Source organism: Leopardus geoffroyi, chromosome E1 (assembly GCF_018350155.1).
Source record: "Leopardus geoffroyi isolate Oge1 chromosome E1, O.geoffroyi_Oge1_pat1.0, whole genome shotgun sequence".
Taxonomy (NCBI): domain Eukaryota; kingdom Metazoa; phylum Chordata; class Mammalia; order Carnivora; family Felidae; genus Leopardus; species Leopardus geoffroyi.
This window is the reverse complement of record NC_059330.1, coordinates 36634655-36646921: the sequence shown is the minus strand read 5'-3', so window position 1 is coordinate 36646921 and position 12267 is coordinate 36634655. Positions and strand designations below refer to the sequence as shown.

The window sequence follows — 12267 nt, the reverse complement described above, 5'->3', positions numbered from 1 at the left end:
CAATTTTTAACCAGGAGTCAATGCACCCATTGTACCAGCCTGGCTTTCTCACCCGACCCCCAACTCTGCCCACACACCTACCGGCCTCCCTAACTGCCCCCCCCACCACCCCCACCAGTTGGAGACCAGCATTCCCAAGATGACCAGCAGGGTTCAGAGTCAGATTCTGCTCCCTCCCCAAGAAAGTTCCATTCTTTGCCTCGCTCCCTCACAGAAACAGGCCCTCTGGCAGCACCCCTCACAGCTTGCTTTCCCGACCCCCTAATGCCCCTAACCCCCTAACACGGGTTCCAGGTCCAGGCTCTCTGCTCTTGGGACACATGAAATCCACCTCCCCAGCTCGAGATGCCCCAACAATGCAGCGGAGTTTGCATTTCAAGAAACTCCCATTAATATCAATTTACTTCACTGAAACCTCGGGTTCTTCATCAAGTTGATGATTTATGATAAAATCAATTAAATTACGGCCACTTAGGGCCCAGCCGCTTCCTCTCAGATTTCATTGGTGCGGGGCCCAAGTGTCTGGTGGAAAAATGCAAGTTTAGCTGGAGGCGAGGAAAGATAATTCTGCGGCTGAGAAAATTTAATGCAAAACAATTTCCAGGCAAAGCCAGGCTTCTAGAAAGAAATGCAAGAGCCACCAGTCGGCCTGAGGACATAACTATCTGGGGTCAAAATATTTCTCTCCCCACCCCCCAGCATCCTGCATGGCTCCCGTCCTCTGTTCCACTTTGGGCTCACTGGTCCCTTCCCAAACAGAGACTTCGGGAGAATTGGAGAAGTAATGGTGGAACTCAAGCCTGCCAAGGCCCAGTGTCCAAGCACCGATCTCGGCGACCACCCCAGGCCTTTTTCTTCTCTCCCGCTCCCCTCCCCCCTCTCCACGCAGCCATGCTCACTAATGCCTTAGTCTCCCATAGCAAAGTTAAAGGTTCAAAGGGAAGATCAGGCAGCGTGGGCAGATGGCACAGAGGGGCCAGGGACCAGGCCAAGTGGACTGTGCTGCATGTGGCTGTGGGAGGAAAGAAAGCACGGGGCAGGGGGCAGGGGTGGGGGGGAGCATGGTGAGAGGACGGGGCAGGAAAGCGCGGAAAGAGCTATCACATCACAGAGTACCAGGACCAGAGAACACGGAGCCTCCCTCCCAGCTCCCTGTGTGCCCACTCCCAAGGCGATGCTGTACCCCCACAGACCCCAGCCCGAGCGCACGTGTGCCCCAGTGTGCGGACGCTCTCACACAATACACAAACACACCTCCACGTGTGCACGCTTGCACACTCTCCTGCATCACAGACCCACCGCATCCTGCGCCTGCAAAGGGACGGTTCCCACCATCTCCCCACATCTGGGAAAATAAATCCCAGCCAGTGAGCCTGGCATCGTCTCCCACTACAAGGAGAGGGGCTCCTCCCGCCTCTGCTCTGTTTGGTTTTTGGTTTCCAGAGCAGTCCCGGAGTAAACATAGCTTCTCTGAAGCCATAAATCACCCCCTCTCCTACCTTCTCAGTTTAACACCCGGCCTCACCGCAACCCCTTGTAGTTTCAGCTTCAAATAACCCGCCAGGTGCTAAAAGGCTCACCAGGATGGCAGCTGGACTGTGGGAGCGGGGCCCAGCTGTCCCCCCAACTCTAGGAGATGCCCCCACATTTCCTCCACAACCCAGAGCTTCCGGCTCCCCTGGAAACCCCTCCCCAGCCTCCAACACTCCCTTCCTAAGCCGGAGAGCCCCCTCCCCCCCCCCCACATCCCCTAACCCGGCTCCCGTCCACACACCCGCGGCGGGGCGGCGAACAGCCCCACATTCCTCCACATTGCCCTGCACACCCGGATCCCTCTACCCCCTCAGCACCCACCCACCCGCCTCTTTAAGGTGCTCACATCTTTGTCTGCCACGATTCGGATCCAGCCTCTTTCCCGACCCAGGAGAGAGACCTAGGGGCTGGGGTCTCGGCCGCCCCACACGCACACCCTTAGCCGGACCTCCCCCCGCCCCACACTCCCCGCGCTGGGCCGCGGGGCTGCGCACCCCCACTTACCTGGGCGGACTCCCGCTAGGGCGCAGGCCGCGGGCGGCCGGGAGCAGCGGACGCGCGGGAGCCGACTGCCAGGCCCGGGTCCCTCGGCCCCGGCTGGGGCGCCCCGGCCGCAGCCGACCGCATCGCGCTGGTGCAGACCCCGGCGGCCCCCGGAGCGGCCGGCGGCGCGGGGAGAGGCCCGGAAGCGCTCGCCCCCTCCCCGCCCCCGCCCCCGCCCCCGGCTTTGTTCGGCCTTCGGGGCGGCGGGGCGGCGAGGCGCGCGCGGAGGCTGCTCTCTCGGGGCGCGGCCGGGGAGGGGGGCCCCCCGGGGCCGGAGGAGCCCGGAGCGCCCCCTCGGCGAGGGCCCGCGTGGGGGCCGCGGGCGGCCGCGCGCGCCTGGCACCGAGCCCGGTCGGGGCCGCGAGAGCCGGCCGAGCTGCCAGGCGAGAGGAGCCGCGAGTGACAGGGGGCACGGCGAGGCGCGGGGAGCGCCGGGGGCGCCATGGCGGAAGGCGGGCGCACGGGCGGCTCTTCAATGTCACCAGCGAAATGGGTTCCATATGTCCGGCCCAGCGGAGAAGGGAGGGGAAGGCAGAGAGTTCTGGGCAGGACGGGACGGGAGGATGGGGGTGGGGGTGCGCAGTGGGGAGAGAGAGCGGTGGCGAGGGGGTAAAGGGACTGGTGCGAGAGAGAGGCGCGAGAGGCTTTGCATTTTCCAGGTTCCCTGGAGTTTTCTAAAGCTGCTTAGGCTGGTAGGAGCTTGCTTCCCCTTTTTCCTTTTCTTTCCTGAAAGATGGGGGAGGGAGGAGATCAGTGAGGGCAGCGTCCGTCGGTTCAGGCTGGGGGTTCCAGGGAGGAGATGTGGATTGGAGGTGAAAGGGAGAGTTCTTGGGCGTCTGGCAGATCAACTTCTTCTCCGCGTCCCTACAGGGGGAAAGGAGGGACCAAACCCGCCAGGGGGAAGAGAGGCCGAGGAAGGGTTCCCGGGCCCAGGTGTGAGAGCCTGACCCAAATCCACCGCCCGCTACCCACCCCCACCACCACCCCCCACCCCCCCCCCCCCCCGCCGCCGTGGAATTCTGTTTTGGGAGATTCCAGCCATTAAGTTACTGGTGGGAGCCAGTGGAAAAGTGCTAAGGTAGTCTTGGCCATTCCCTGACACTTCAGTTCCTGCCCCAGCTGCCTCAGACCTGATTTAGCACCCCCAAGGGCCTACTCGAGAGGCAGTTGCTTCTGGGACGGCCCCAGCTTTGGGCAGCTGCCTGTAAAGAAACCACCGAGTCTGGAGGAGCTTCCAGACCCCTGCAGCCCTCCCCTCTCCCTGTGGCTGCCCTCCCCAAAGGGTTGGACTCTTTCTCCATGTCTCTCTCTCCGCACCCTAATAACCATCTCTGCCGTCTCTGTCCCTTTCTCATGGCCTCTTTGTCTTCTCATACTCTGCCTCTCTATCTTCAGGGAGTTTGAACTGAGTCCCGGGAAAGACTTAGTAGCTCCAGAAATTCACTTCTGGGCTCGCTTACTAGGCTGCCCCTCTCCTTGGGGGCAACGTGGCCCTTGGCCTGAGGGCCCTTTCATCTGTAGGGGTAACACATCCTTCCATCACAGAGACATTCTCTTTGACAGAGAAGGGGGCAAAGTGAGTGGTTCCCTTCCCAGTTCCCTCCTTGTCACTTCACTCTGTGTGTGTGTGTGTGTGTGTGTGTGTGTGTGTGTACCCATGCAAGTTGTGGAGCTCCTTATCCCAGGACAGCCTCTCTGCCCCTCTGACTGGCCTTTGTCTCTCCCTGTCATCCCCTCCTTGGGCTCTGCCTCAACTTCCCCCCCCCCCCAGAAAGGGATCTTACTGCTTCTTCTTTCTCTGAGGCCCTCTCTTTTCCTTTCATCCTCTCTCTTCTCATCTTTTTATTCAGTTCCTCTGATGGCTAAAACATTGGCAAGCCCAGCTTCTTACAGGCAGGGGGATACACACTATAATTACTAGAGAAAGTGGACACCAGCAGAGTTGGGAAAGAAGATGGAAACAGCCAGCAGCTTTCCGAAAGCCCCTGCCACTAAATACGTTCTACTCCATCCCCTGAACAGCACAAAAGCAAATGGGGTAGTGTGTGTGTGTGTGTGTGTGTGTGTGTGTGTGCACGCGCACACACACACACAGAACTGATAAGAGGCAGGATGCTTTGTGGCTAAATAAACCAAGGGTGTGTGTGTGTGTGTGTGTGTGTGTGTGTGTGTGTGTGTATTTAAACAACAACAACAAAGTCATTGCAAACTTACGGATTTGGGGGTAGGCCTATATGCCTGGGCATCAGGCCTCACATGGAGAGATTCAACAAGGAGCCAGCAACTAAAAGATAACATAATGGTGGAGAGGGATGATCTCTCCGCTTTTGTCTCCTGGGGGAAGACTCTTGAGTGTGAGTTGGGGAATGGGAAGGGGCGGGGGGGGGTGTATCCCCAGGGCCAGAAGAGACAAAGACCTGAGGGGGGGGGGCGCTGAGAGAATGGAGAGGATAAGAGGGGGATCAGACATCTACGTCAAAGGCAAAAGCAGCAGGGGGAAGAGGGACAGAGAAGGAAGGCTGGTTGGTAACCCGGGGTAGAAGCCTGTAGGACTGGCTCCCAGCTCACCTACCACCCCCCACCGCCCAAGCTGTGACCCGTCCCAAGGAGCAAATCCTTCAGCCTTCCCCTTTTTTTCCCCATCCTCCAAAACAGGCTGAATTCAGAAGCTAATAAAACACAATTCTACCCTCTTCCTTCTTCCTCCTCTCCAAGGAAGAGGTAATCCTTCTCCCTTCTCAGGGATTCCAAGACTTTGGCCCAAATTCTGGAACACTGATCTGGGGGCGAACTCACCCTCTCCACATTTACACCCGCCTTGCAACTTCCCAGGTGAAGGAGAAAGACATACTCCCCTCTCACACCCAGAGCGAGCATGTATGTGTGGGATTCTCCAACACTGAAAGAGAGAGGGCCTGAAGGGTCAGAGCCTCTGTCCCTCAAGTCTGCCTTCCCCCAGCCCTTCCCTCCTCCCCTACAATCTCCAGTCCTGTCAACAGCTACCCCTGAATCCAGATTCTCCCCAGTTCCTTTTATCCAGACCAGATAACACCCCCACCCATCCCAGCCTAGGGTCTTGATCTCTTTTACCCTAAACCCTTTTCAACCCAGACTCCCACCACGCACCCACAAATCTGTCTATTAACAAGGATGGGGCTCCGTGCCACTTGGAGCAGAGCATGGGAGCGAGTTCCTGGATGCCCCAAGACTGGGGCCTAAGCCGACACTCCACGAGGCTGATGCCATGAATAATTAACACCTGGGCGCGGCGTCACTCTAATTTTTTTGCTCGAAGGTTTACACTAGCAGGCAGAGTTAAATATCACAGATAATCGCGGCTATAAAGTCACTTGGCCAGGCTCCAGCCAGAAAAGGAAAAGCCAGCAGCCCGATCGGACTTGGCAAAGGTTCTGGCCCTCTGCTCCTCACCCATCACAACTTTGGGGCGCAGTGTAGAACATCCCCAGAAGCTATTTCTGGCTTTGCTCTGGACCCATCAGGCTCTTCCCTAACGGGAAGGGACTGACCACCCCCCCACACACATAAAACCCGAGGGGAAAGTTACCAGCTCTCCTCCTCCCAATATGCACCCCATTTGCTCCCTCTTTGGATGGGGGCTTAGGGAGGGGAACACACCCCGTGTTCTGGAACACTCACCAACTTTCTGGGACCACCTGATTCCCGGAACATTTCTTTTCTAGAAAAACTTGGAGAACTTCTCTTTGCGTTAGCCCCAAACACACATAGTCCCTCACTGCTGAGGAAACTTTCTTTGTTTCAGGAGGTCGAAGGAAGGCTACTGGGGTGTGAATTCATTTCCTTGTTTTGTTAGCCAGGAGGGTAAGCAGCCAAGGCTTTCAGCTTCTCTCCCTGCCCTTCACCCTCCGACCCCCACCCCATCTCCCCCAATGTGGGTAGCTCCTTCCTCACCCTCGACGACACCGTGCCACACACATCAACCCTATAGATGACGCTTCAGTACCATAACCGAATCCTTCTAACCCCTTCCAATTGCAGAGGGCTTCAATTTGCTCCCCATCGATTACAAAAACCTTTGCCTTCAACCCCAGTAATTTCTTCCTCCACCTGGACTTCTCTTGCCCCCAGGCTCCTTCTGCCTTCAGAGTTGGGTCCTTTACCCTGGGCTGCAGACAGAGCAGCCAAACTCCTGGAGGGGAACCACTGAAAAATGAGGCTCTGTCTGCTGCTTCAGGAATGCTGGCTCTATCAGGCTTGCAAATATAATTTTTGTATTAGGTCGTGGTCTTTGACTGGGTTTATATGCCAATGAGGCATTTCTGGTTTACCAAATTTATACAAATCTTGCCTTAATTGATAATCACAGATGCTGTAATTTAAGACCTCCAGCTATAGAGCTTTCATATTAACTGCTGATATATTACTGTAAATCGTCTGAAATAACCAACTCCTGGGAGCAGAGCAGAGAGGGAGGAGTAGCTCCGAGAGCCAGTCTCTCCCGGCCGCAGAAATGGCCCAGCTTCCACATCATTTTCCGTGAGAAATGATTTATCGAAGACATGGCCATAAACAACACAACTCGCTCACAAACACACACAGACGCGCGCGCGCACACGCGCTCACACACACACACACGCACACACACACACACACACAATGGCTGGCATGCCGGCCGAGAAGCTGACATCCATATTGCTATAAATCAAGAAAAAGGTTGGAGGAGAGAGAGAGGGAGAGAGAGAGAGAGAGAGAGAGAGACAGAGAGAGAGAAGAGGAATATTCCTAAATTCTCTATGCAATGCCTCAATGGGTATAAACACACAGAGCACCGTGTGAAGAGAAATGGCAGGAAATGAAGATGGCTATTTGTCACATTTTACGACAATAACATTAATAACAAACAATAAATTTACATGGACATATAAGACGCGGTAGGTAGTGAGAAATCCCTTCTACTTACAATACCCCAGCCCGCGGTGTGGCTCCGGCTGCGGGGCTGTTTTATTGCTGCCTCCCTCTCTTTTTCTCTCTCTCTCCCTCTCTCTCCCCCTCTCTCTTTTTTTTTTTCTCGGGGTACAGGCTTGTTTTTCAAAGGACAGTTGAATTGCACGTCAGAAACAGGGAGACCGAGCCTGCGATTTTCCTGACGAATACATATCTATTCTGCAACCTCGGCATTAATTATTTAATGAATCACGTGACCAGGAGGGGGAAGGGGGTCTTTCGATTTCAGACTCAAAGGACCACTATGACCTTCCCCTTCAGGAGGAGAAATTTTCCTGCAAAATAGGTTCCCCCCAACCCACCAATGGAAGAGTAGCAAGTTCTTGTCTCCCACATTCATATCTATACCTACTCTACCTACAGCTCCCTAACCTCCCCCCAACCCCCGCCCAGACACACACTTACCTACAGCCCACCTCTCCTCTCTCCCTTCTCCTCCTGCTTCTGCTTAGTTCGTGGAGGTGCAGAAATAGTCTGCAGGGGCGTCTGGGGGGTGGGGGTGGGGTGGGCGCAGAGCCCTGCTCCAAGCCTCTGGATTTCGCAGCTTCCAGCTCGTCTCTCTGCGTCCTTTAAGATTAGGATTCCCCCCAACTCCATTCTCTCCCTCACTCCTAGGATATTTATTTTAGTGGGACCCACTCCCCCTCTCCTAAAAAAGCAACAACATTTCTAAAGGGACCAGCTTCAAAAGAAGCGCTCCCCACAAGTCCGCGGTACATAGGCATGAAGAATGGGGCTTCTGGCTTTAATGGTCTTTCTGATCTTTTGTGGTACATTTTGAAGGGGCAGAGAGGGGACAGGATGAAGAGACGACTCTGGAGCTCCCAGAGCTGAGAATACCCACAAGAGGGACTTCCCCGCACCGCCCCCCCCCCACCTTGTGTTACTACCACCACGAGGAATCAAATTCTACTGACCAACTGAGAATATGTTCTAGACACAAAGACTCAGACTAGGGTTTCTACACAAAAGAAGTGGGCACTCAGGCTCTGTCTACCTATGTCACACACCATCTCGGTGACCCCCTCCACCCCTGACACACCAGGGAAGACGGCTTAAGATTTGAACTAGAGGGGAAGGAAAGGGAAGAAAGACGAGGCTTTGAAGTCAGTCTGGCAGCCCCAGGGTCCCTATTCCCCAGGTGTCAGTACCCTGAGCTCCCAATCAGCAGACAATGGAGACCGATCAATGGGCAAAGAGGAGGGGGGTCGCATATTAAAGGGTTAAACGCAGGGATGATAGGGGAAATCCATTCCCTAGGCCTGGAGAGGGAAGCGGACACACAGTCCTTCATCTCGGATGTAAACAAAACAAAAACAAAAACAAAAACCCAAATCCCCCAAACCTTCACTTACAGCTTGGCCCCAGAATGAGCAGACCAGTAGCAACCAGAATCGGAGTCCTGGGCCATCGCGTGGGGTGGGGGCGCAAAGGGGAGCAGAAAAGACATTCCTGCAGGAGCCCCTGTCCGCACATTCCCAGTCTTATCTTCAGCAGCAACTGGGGCAGCCTGGCCTCCGCCGCGCCGGCTGGAGCAGACACGAGAGAGAATCAATGCGGCTTAGGGTAGGGGAGCAGGGGCCGCGGGGCCGCCACTGGTTTGTTTGGAGAGGTCTGACCCAAAAACAACTCAAGGGGGAAGAGGCTGAGGACCCAGATGCCTTAACCACCCGCAAAGAAACAGCCACCCTGCACTCGCACTCGGCGGCCCCCGTAAATTCCAGCTGTGGCGGCAGCTTGGCCCCGGCCGCCTCCTCGGAATCCCGCTCCCGACGACGCACGGGTGGGGCGCCGGCGGGGCCCAGACTCTGTAGGGGGGTGGTCGGCTTTGATTGTCCCGATACAAAACACAGACTGGGATTGAATTCAGCCGGCTCCCGATGTGGGCCCTGCGCCTGGTTCCAGCCAGGGCAACTCCTTGCAAGGTCCTGGCCACAAATGCATTAAAAACGGTCCCCTATAGGAAAACAGTCCACTAAAGTCTGAAAGAAAAAAAGGAGAGAGAGAGAAAGAGCGAGCGAGCGAGAGAGAAATTGGAAGCAATATGCAGGAGCAGGGGAAGACAGCAATCTCTGAAACCTGAGAAATTGTCTTTAAGGGCAAGGAAAAGAAACCGCAAAATGACACGAAGACACGCTGGGCAGGTTCTGTTAAAATGCCCACACTCTTTTCGGATCCTGGGAATGTCCGTGTTCAAATAAACAAGCGCCTGAGCGCGCGCTGAGCGCTTTCTTGCTGCCGATAAAGCGAACGTTCATTCTGCGAGAGAGGCAAGATTGATTTACGAATCTGAACGCGCCGGTTTTATGGCTGATCACAAATCCGTCAGCGCTCAGCTCACGCTGGGAAACTTCCCAACTCCGTTTTCCAAGCAGACTCCCCTCCCCAGCCGGCCACTCTTCCCAGGGAGACCCACCACGGGCGCTGGGGTGGCCTCCCCGGGCTCTGGCAGGACTGAGGAGCCCCTCTGCCCCAGTAAGTGCAAGGAGGAGGGTGAATCCGGAGGGCCCAGGGGCCTGGAAGGAAGAGAGGCCAAAGATGAGGATGGGGTGGCCACCAGAATTGTAGAAGGTGAAGGTGAGTCTGTCTAGCTGGGGAGACTGCCCAGCCCCTGAAAAGACTGGGGTCTGGAAGTGAGGGAAAAGGGAAATCTGGAAGCTCTGGCCTATGGGGCTGAAACCCTTGAATGAACCCCAACTTTCCCTTCCATTGTTTCCCCCCTCCTTCCCTTTGATGGACCCCTCACTCTGCAGAGAGCAGCTTTGTAAAGTCCCAGGTGACTAGATCTTTGCCACCTGGGACTATAAGAAGGCCCACAATTGGTTATCTGCCCTTATGAGTAATGGGGTGCACGTCTCCCATGAACCTCAAACATTTCCAATCCAGGAGCAGCCCAGCTCACCTTTCTACCCACTTCCTCTCCTGCCCCAGGCCTCCAGCCCCTGCATTTATCATGCCACTCAGGGACAAAGGAGGTGATACCAACCAATGCCAGTTAGTTCTTGCCTGAGACTGAGTCCCCAAGTGACAGGAGACGATTGAGACGATTTACAAAATACAAACCAACATCCCACACACATCCCAGCAAGGTTCTGTGTCTCCTGGTTTTAAGTGAAGGAACATTTCCTCTCTTCCCAGCTGGAGTCTCAGTCTGTCCGTGTCTCTCTCTCACCCTCTCTCTCTCTGTGTCTCTTTGTCTCTATCTCCTCTTTAAAAAAAAAAAAAAATTGGTTGCTGGTATGGATTTTCAGACACATCAAGTAGAAAACAGAATTGGAAAGGCTCCATGTTAGCAAATTCTCCACGCACCTCTTAAAATTCAAAGTTGCTAAAACTCTGGTTGGTGTGGCAGAACTGTCCTTGGAAATGGTCAGGACAGCCTGTACTGACCCTTCTCCCATCTCTCCTGCTCCCCTGGTGGGAAGGTATCCATGGGCTGTGTGAGAAGCTGGGGTGAGACTGGGGATTAGGGGAAGGGGGCACAAGTGATTGCAGGAATAGTCTCCTAAACAAAGGAACTTCAGAAAAATGGGTTAAGAAGCTGTGAATTTGGATATCAGACCTTGAGAGACAGTAACCTCCAAGGGACTGTTAGTGGGGGAGCCTTCCCTCTCTTTAGAACCCAGGGGCTTGTCCCTTAAGCCCTCTGAAGCCCTGTGGACCTGTCATATCGTCTCCCTTTGTCTCTCTTTCCTCAGCTCCCTCCAAGCGAAACAGGAAACAAGAGATGAACTGGACATGGGGGGGGGGGGGGCTGGTTAGAACCCGGCCTAGGGAAGGAGTCCTGCACAGAGATCCAGATCAGCACCCTACTCCCTTCCCCCAACTGCACCCCAGGGCTAAAATTTTCACTCCTTTTCTCCCCAGGGGACAGTAATAGAAAAACAATCCAGAAGTTCCCAGTTAGCAAAGAAGGGGTTGGGGGCTCGAGGGAGATGACGAAGGTGGGGCCACGACAACAGCTCAAAGTACCCCTCCCTGCAGAGGTAGGACTTTCCCTCCTGGGCAGGAGGCAGGAGCCAGCCCACTGTCCAGTCTCAGAGAGGTCAAGGGGCTTCCGAGGTCATTTTGTGGTTCTAATACTGAGCTAATCGCCTAGAAAACGTGGCCTCTCCATGAACTCTCTCTCCTGCCAGCCTCCTGCCTCCAAACCCTTAGTGAGCCCCAGGGTAAAAGAGCCAGCACATTCGGGCACAGCTCACTGGCTACCTCACCCTCAGAAGCAGGGCCCCAGAAGGGGGAACAGAGACCCCAAAACAAGAGAGCAAAAGGAAACCAAATTGAACACTGAGCCTCCAGGAAGAAGAGGGGGGCAGTGTTGAAAAGGAAGATTCCGGCATCAACGAACGTCGCCTGTAAACGGAACAGTTTCCTGCTCCAGAGTTGCAAATATTTGTCTAGAATCCCAAGCTAGACACAAAAAGAAGGAAAGGAAAAACAACAACAACAAACCATCTACCTATACCCTGCTCCAAGCCTGGGGCATTCCATCCAAGAACTGCATTCCATTTTTTCCAGGAGGCGGCAGTGACAACATCTCACCGGTAAACAGACATATGGGACGCAAGCCACCAGTGTAGACAAGCGAAGTCACAGAACACACCACAGAACACACGGGCCACATGTGCACATCACCACACACGCACACATGCACACACACTGCCACCCCCCCCCCCCAGGCCGCCTGCATTTTCCGAAACCCGAAAAAGCACTTCTGAGAGCTGCCTCACAAACCACCCTCTCTGGGGTTTTTCAGGGGTCCTGACACCTCAGTCCCAAGCAGTTCAAACACTCTCCAGGTGTGAGGCCCCTCTCTCTCCCTCTGACCCGAGCATCAGTCATCATAAAAGGCAGCAAATCTGACCAAGCATCCACCATAAAAAAAAAAAAAAAAAACCGCGAAGAAAGTTGAAAAAGGAAAAGAAGGAGGCGAGAGACTTTCTTCTTTCCTTTGTAAAAAGAGCTCATAAAATGATCAAAAAAAAAAAAAAAAAAAAAAAAAAAGGCAGCCCAGGCAGGGGCTTTGTTACCTTTGCGCCTCTCGCCTCCTCTGGCCTGAATTCTGCGGATCCCATTCATGACGAAGGGCTTCTTCCAAACTGAGAGAAAAAAGTTTTCAACTTTATGGTTCCAAATTTTTTCCCCCTCGCAGATCCGGGAGAGCCAGCTAACACTTTTTTCCCCCAACAGCCGGTCTGCGGAGATTTG

The 12267-nt window shown here is 54.7% G+C and overlaps 2 protein-coding genes across 4 annotated transcripts in view; both read right to left on the bottom strand.

Moving 5' to 3' along the window:
• The window catches only part of HOXB3 (homeobox B3), a 23973-nt gene extending 11856 nt beyond the window's left edge, over positions 1-12117 (bottom strand). The window contains exon 1 of the mRNA XM_045488527.1: positions 12090-12117. The gene's annotated coding sequence lies outside the window, so the exon portion shown is untranslated. The remainder of the gene's footprint in view (positions 1-12089) is intronic.
• The window catches only part of HOXB8 (homeobox B8), a 64192-nt gene that overhangs the window by 7821 nt on the left and 44104 nt on the right, over positions 1-12267 (bottom strand). For all 3 annotated transcript variants that reach the window (XR_006714919.1, XR_006714920.1, XR_006714918.1), the window contains one exon: positions 12090-12267. The gene's annotated coding sequence lies outside the window, so the exon portion shown is untranslated. The remainder of the gene's footprint in view (positions 1-12089) is intronic.